Below are 6,277 nucleotides of genomic sequence, written 5' to 3' on the forward strand. Positions count from 1 at the left end.
TCTTTTTCATGAATCTCAGAGAAAATGGAGGTCATGCATCTTTGAAAGGTAGAAGGAGCATTGCATAAACCGAATGGCATTCTTCGGTATGAAAATGTCCCATATGGACATGTGAAAGTAGTTTTCTCTTGATCGCTTGGATGGATAAGGATTTGGAAGAATCCGGAATACCCATCTAAGAAACAAAAGAAAGGATGTTAAGAGAGCCTCTCAAGCATTTGATCCATGAATGGGAAAGGAAAATGATCTTTCTTGGTGTTTTTGTTCAACCTCCTCTAATTAATACACATTTTCCACCCGGTTACCGTCCGGGTGGAGATTTCCTCTCCTCCTTCACCTTTTATTATGGTCATCCAACCCTTTTTTGAACTACATGAGCCGGGCTAACCCACTTGCTATCGGAGATAGCATAGATGATGCCCGCCTCACGTAGTTTCAAAATTTATTTCTTCACAACCTCTTGAAGATTGGGGTTCAACCTTCTTTGAGGTTCAATGGAGGTGGAATGATCATCTTCAAGATGAATACAATGCATGCATAAAGAAGGGCTAATACCTTTGATATCATCAATGCTATACCCTATCACATCCTTATATTTTCTCAAAACATCAAGAAGTTTTTCCAAATTAAGACCATCTAGGGTAGCATTGACAATAATAAGGTATTTTCCCTCCTCATCAAGAAAAGCATATTTCAAAGAAGGGGGGAAGGGGCTTGAGTTCTACCTTGGGAGGAGGCTTATAACTCTCCTCAAATTTCTCCTCCTTGGACTCAAGCTCGATCTCAACTTGTTGTTCAACCTCCTCCTTTGAGGATTCCTCCATTGCCATGACAAACTCTTTAGCCTCTTGAGAGTGGAACTCTTCTTTGCATGTAAGAGCTTCTATCATTGGATCTTGAGGCCTCATCATGACCCTCCCCAAGCGATCTAGCTCCTCATTCACAACATCAACTCTATAGCATTTTTCAACCATGGGGGTCTTGAGCAACTTAGAAAACTCAAAGACAATCTTCTCATCGGCTACCTCACAAGTGATGGTGTTGTTCTTGCAATTGATGATCACCCCCAAAGTTTTAAGAGCTTCACGTCCCAAAATCAAAGGAGTGTTAACATCTTCCTCCATATCCATCACTACAAAGTCACAAGTCACGTAGATGTGTCCCTCTTGAATTGGAACATCCTCAAGCTCTCCACAAGGTAATTTCACCGACTAATCGGCCAATGGAATTGTCTTCCTTGTAGGGATAATCTCTATATTGAGTTTTTGAGCAATGGATAGAGGGATTAAATTAACAATTGCTCCAAGATCGGCTAAGGCGCCCCTAGCTTCCATGTTCCCAATTTTCACCAGCAAAGTGAAACTTCCCGGGTATTTTTCCTTCTTGGGCATCTTATGGTGGACAAGAGCACTCACTTGATGTGGAAGGGTGATAAGCTCATCATTGAGCTTCCTCTTGTTGGTGAGAATATCTTTGAGGAACTGGGAGTAAGATGGCATTTGTGTCACAACTTCAAGAAAAGCGAGGTTAATGTGCAAATTCTTCATGACACTAAGGAATTTTGCGAACTTGTCATTCAACTTCCTCTCCGCAAGCCGACCGGGAAAAGGAATCGATCCATCAAGATTCCTAGCCTCACTAGGAATTGAAGTTGTCTTCTCATTGTCAAGTTTCTTCTTCTTCGAACCTCCTTCTATCTCATCAACCTTTTCTTTCTCACCTCCCTTGTTTTCATTCACACTTTCTTCTCCTCTCTTCTTTTCCTCACTATCCCCTTCATTTGGCCCTTCATAGGAAGTTCCCGACCTCAATGTGATCGCCTTGCATGTATCGAGTTTTGAGTTATGATATGGGTTAGGTTGTGGTTGTCCGGGTAGAGTAGATGGTGAATTGAAAGGAGTTCTTTCGGCCAATAATTGAGCTAGTTGTGAATCAACCATCTTGTTGTGAGCTCTTATCTCTTGCATTTGTTGCCCAAAATATTTCATTTGCGCATGCATGGCTTGAAGGAGTTGAGTTTGTGTTAGCTCCGCTTGAGGTGCTTGTTCTTGATGATTTCTTTGAGGTGCTTGGGTTTGATTGTTATGTTGGTTATTCCTTGGATAGCTTCCTCTTAGGTTTTGGGGTTGAGATGGAGGTGGATTTTGATATTGAGGGTTGGAGTTGTAGGAAGTTTGAGCTTGTTGGTTCCATTGTTGAGGTTGAGGTACAAACCCGGGTGGTGGTTGTCTCCAAGCTACTCCACCGCCGCTTCCTCTAAATCCCTCTTGCCTTGTGTTGTATGCCGCTACATGCTCGGGGTTAAACCTCCACAATAAGATGTATCATGGTTCGTTCCTTCACAATTTTGATAGGAGAAAGAGTTAATTTGAGAGGAGCTTGCTCCATCGCTTGAACTTGCATTCACACTCGTGTTCAACTTAGAAAACCCTTTTGTTAGTTGATCAATTTGATGTTGTAATTGATCAACTTACTACAATTCGTAAATACCACCTTTCTTCGGAGCATTTCTTCTTCGGCCCCCCCAAGAGTAATTCTTTGCTACCTCTTCTATTGTGGCTTCAACTTGATTTTGAGGGATTTTAATTAATTGACCACCCGCCTCCGCATCCAAATTGGCTCTTGACATGGGCTCCAATCTGTCGTAGAAAAACCGCATGAGCAACCCTTAATTGTACTAATGGTGGGGACACGCTTGCACCAACTCTTTGAATCTCTCCCATGCCTCACCGAGACTTTCATCGGCTTCTTGCTCAAATGATGCGATTTTCCTTCTCATTTTGGCGGTCTTCTCCTCGGAGATAAATCGCTTCAAGAACGCCTTTACCACCTCCCTCCATGTTGTGAGAGTGCTAGGCTTTACTTGCTTTAGACATTTCTTTGCTCGTTCGGTGAGAGATTGTCGGAGGCATACAAATGTAGTCTTGACTCACTTCATTGGTTTGCATCATTGCGCACAATTAAAGGAATCGGTCCAAATGTTCAATAGGGTCCTCACTTGCACTTTCGGAAAATTGCTCCGATTGGACCATTTTAGTATATTGTGGATGGATTGAGAAGTTGGTTTCCGTGACGGGTGGCAAAATCCCTCATGTGAGCTCATAATCCTCCGGATTTCCGAACTCACGAAACAAAACATCATTTTCTTGTCCCGCCATTGATCCTCTTTGTGAACTTGAAGAGTAAGTATCACTCTCACTATCAACTATATCACCAAAACCTCTTCCCTCGTCTTGATAAAGCCTACGGACTTGTCTGAAGGTTCGGTTGATCTCGTGGTCAATATGATGTGAGGGTGCTCCTTGAGACCTCCTAAGCATTCACCAAAGCTGAGAAAACAATTAGAAATGACAAGGATAATAATAAACAAAAAAAAACAAAAAGAAAACAAAGTAAAATGACTCTAACAAAAGCAATAGTAGACTCTAAACAAGCCAATTCCCCGGCAACGGCGCCAAAATTTGATCACGGGTTAAATAGGTCGTTAAGCTACTACCCTAATAAAATTAATCATTTATTATACCTAAACCTACACCAAACTAGTTAGCGGCAAGTAAAAGGTCAAACCACTAGGAAAGCACACTAATTCAACGTCAATAATAACTAATGCAAGAGTAAAAAGGAGATTGATTGATTGAGTAAGAACACCAAAACTACAAATAAGCAAGAAATTAATGATTAAAACCAAGAGAAAATGACGCTAAGGATACGGGGGTGTCAAATATGATTAGAAAGAGGGGAATAATGATGATTATCATGAAACATATGCCAAAGAACACAAGATTCTACCAAAACAATAAATTCTCATGAAATAGTCTAGGCAAATCAATGAAAGAGGTCTACAGTAATAAGGATCATTCCCAGGTATCCTATTAGTTACAATCAAATCAAGATAATAAAGAAACACAATCCATAAAAACTCCACTTTAATAACTCATTCTCATGCAATCATTAAAATAGAGATGATCTTAATCTAGTTCAAATCACTTTCATGCATTTAAACTAGAAAACATCAAATAGAGTGCAACAATAATCTCAAGATATTAAAAATCATGTCTTTCATCAATTTATGGCATAAGTTCAATCCAACCATCATCATTCATCCAATATCAACTCATATCTTCCACCCCCTTTCCCTAGCTAAAATATTAGCCTAGAGAGGGGAGATTAAACATAATATCAAAACTAAAAACAAACTCAAGAAACTCAAAACAAAACATGATTAAAATCATTGAAATCAATAATAACTAGATGAACAAATAAGATTAACAAGATTAAGCAACAATAAAACAAATAAATAAAACTAAAGAAAAGGATAAGAGATTACTAAAGAAAGGATTAATGAAAGATGAAACCTTGGATTCTTGCTTGATTGATTGAAGATTAAACTTGAGCAAAGTTGAATACAATAAAGGATGCGTGAATAACAATCTACTTTCTCTCTCTAGATTAGGCTAATATTCTATGGAATTAGAACTAAGTGTCCTTCATTACAAAGAGTCCCGTCTATATATATGTGGCTCCCCCAAAAGAAAGAAACTTGGGCAACAAGGCGCAAAGAAATAAGAAACCCAGCGGTGCGCGCCCGCACACGAAATATGCGTGCCCGCGCAGTAGTAGTGTGCGCCCTCTCAGCACATTGTGCGACCGCAACTTTGAGGGTACGGGGAAATGAAGCACGCCCGCGCAGCTGGTTGCGCGCCCGCATAGTGGCCGCACAATAGATCGCACAAACTCTCTGGTTTGGCTCTGTTTCATCAGCTTGGCTGTGCGGGTTTTGACGGGGTTGCGCGCTCGCACAGTCAAGGTTGCGCGGCCGCATAGCCAAGGGTGCGCGCCCGGGTAATAGCCGCACAGTAAACCGTGTAAAACAGTTTGCTTGGCTCCTTGAAATCCTCTTTATTTCGGCACATGATACCTACAAAACACAAGCATGGAAATCAAAATAAAGAGAAGGCAAGAAGACTAAGAAAAAGGAAGACAACGGAGAAAGGAAAGGAGGAAACAAAACTAAGTAAAAATTCTTAGAAAAGGGCCAAACAAGTGTAAATGAGGGGAGAATCATTAGAGAAAAAGGATAAAAGAGTGGCATAAATGTCACTCATCAATAAGGCTACTGCCATTAACAAAATGACCAAACTGATTAATAAATTGTTTAATTAGACTCATTGTAATGACTAGCTCGAGCAAGAAAATAAACTGTCGCCAAAGCAACAGGACTGTCGCCGCACACGCAGGATTGTCGCACGGTGTTGCACAGCAGCGTTTGGCGCTGCAGCCTAGATTTTTGCGCCATTACTGGGACATTAATCTGAGATTGTTTCAGTATTTTTACTCTACATGGACAGGCCTAAAGTCGTACTAAGTCAGTTTCATTAATTTATTAGCTTTTATTTATTCAAGTTGATTAATTAATTAATTAATTAGGCAAAGTCCTTTTAGTCATTAATTAATTTATTTAGACTTAATCAAAAGTCAAACGAACGGTTAGGAAAAACATATAAAGTATGCACAACAAATAATGCACAAGTAGTTAAGTAGGCACAATATGATGCAATGAGTTTGCAACCTAACCATGGCTCTAGTTCTCTAAAGTTCTGGATATGGGTTAGTCAAAGAGGTTCCACGGTTATGAGTCCGGATGCATCGCACAGAAGCCTTACCTTCGGAAGGGTTAGCGCGTGTGGATGGGACCCCGTGAGTTAAACACGCTTCCATGGTTTGGTGAATTCAACATTCTCGGATGTACCCTTCGTTGCTCAAAGCGTTCAATTGGGTAGATGGAGTGTGAATTCCCAGAGGGTTATGTCCTTATGTAGAACACATATGAGTTTTAGAGAAGAGAGAAAAACTCAATCAAGAAGTAGAATCGAGCCAACGGTACTAGAACTAGCCAAAACAAGAAGGCAGAGTTCTGGCTCGGTATTGGAAGAACACGGCGCTAGACAACAGAGTCCGTCGCCAGAAAATAACTCTGTCACCGGGAAACAAAGCTATTTTTCAGGCGACGATCGCTGTTTTTAAGACGCTAGTTCCTACACGCCTCAGCAGCTTTCTGTGTTCTTAGAATTTTCCAGTTTTTGCATTATTATTTCGATTTTAGTTGTGAAATATATTTCTCAAATTTCCTAAGTGTAAAAATCCTATATTTTTTACTCATTACGGATGATCTTTCCAATAAGAACCTTTTTTATGCTTATGCCAATAATTTTAATCAAAATTACGCACATGAAATACTAAGAACTTTTCGAGTCTCATCCACTCATTCTAAATCATC

General features: G+C 40.2%; 1 non-coding gene across 1 annotated transcript; it reads left to right on the top strand.

Moving 5' to 3' along the window:
* Positions 1–2,676: 2,676 nt before the first annotated feature.
* Positions 2,677–2,782, top strand: LOC145641069 (small nucleolar RNA R71). The gene has a single exon (XR_014115141.1). It is a non-coding gene; the product is annotated as a small nucleolar RNA R71 (small nucleolar RNA).
* The last annotated feature ends 3,495 nt before the right edge of the window (positions 2,783–6,277 follow it).

The sequence above is a fragment of the Chenopodium album genome, chromosome 7 (assembly GCF_948465745.1).
Source record: "Chenopodium album chromosome 7, dcCheAlbu1.1, whole genome shotgun sequence".
Taxonomy (NCBI): domain Eukaryota; kingdom Viridiplantae; phylum Streptophyta; class Magnoliopsida; order Caryophyllales; family Amaranthaceae; genus Chenopodium; species Chenopodium album.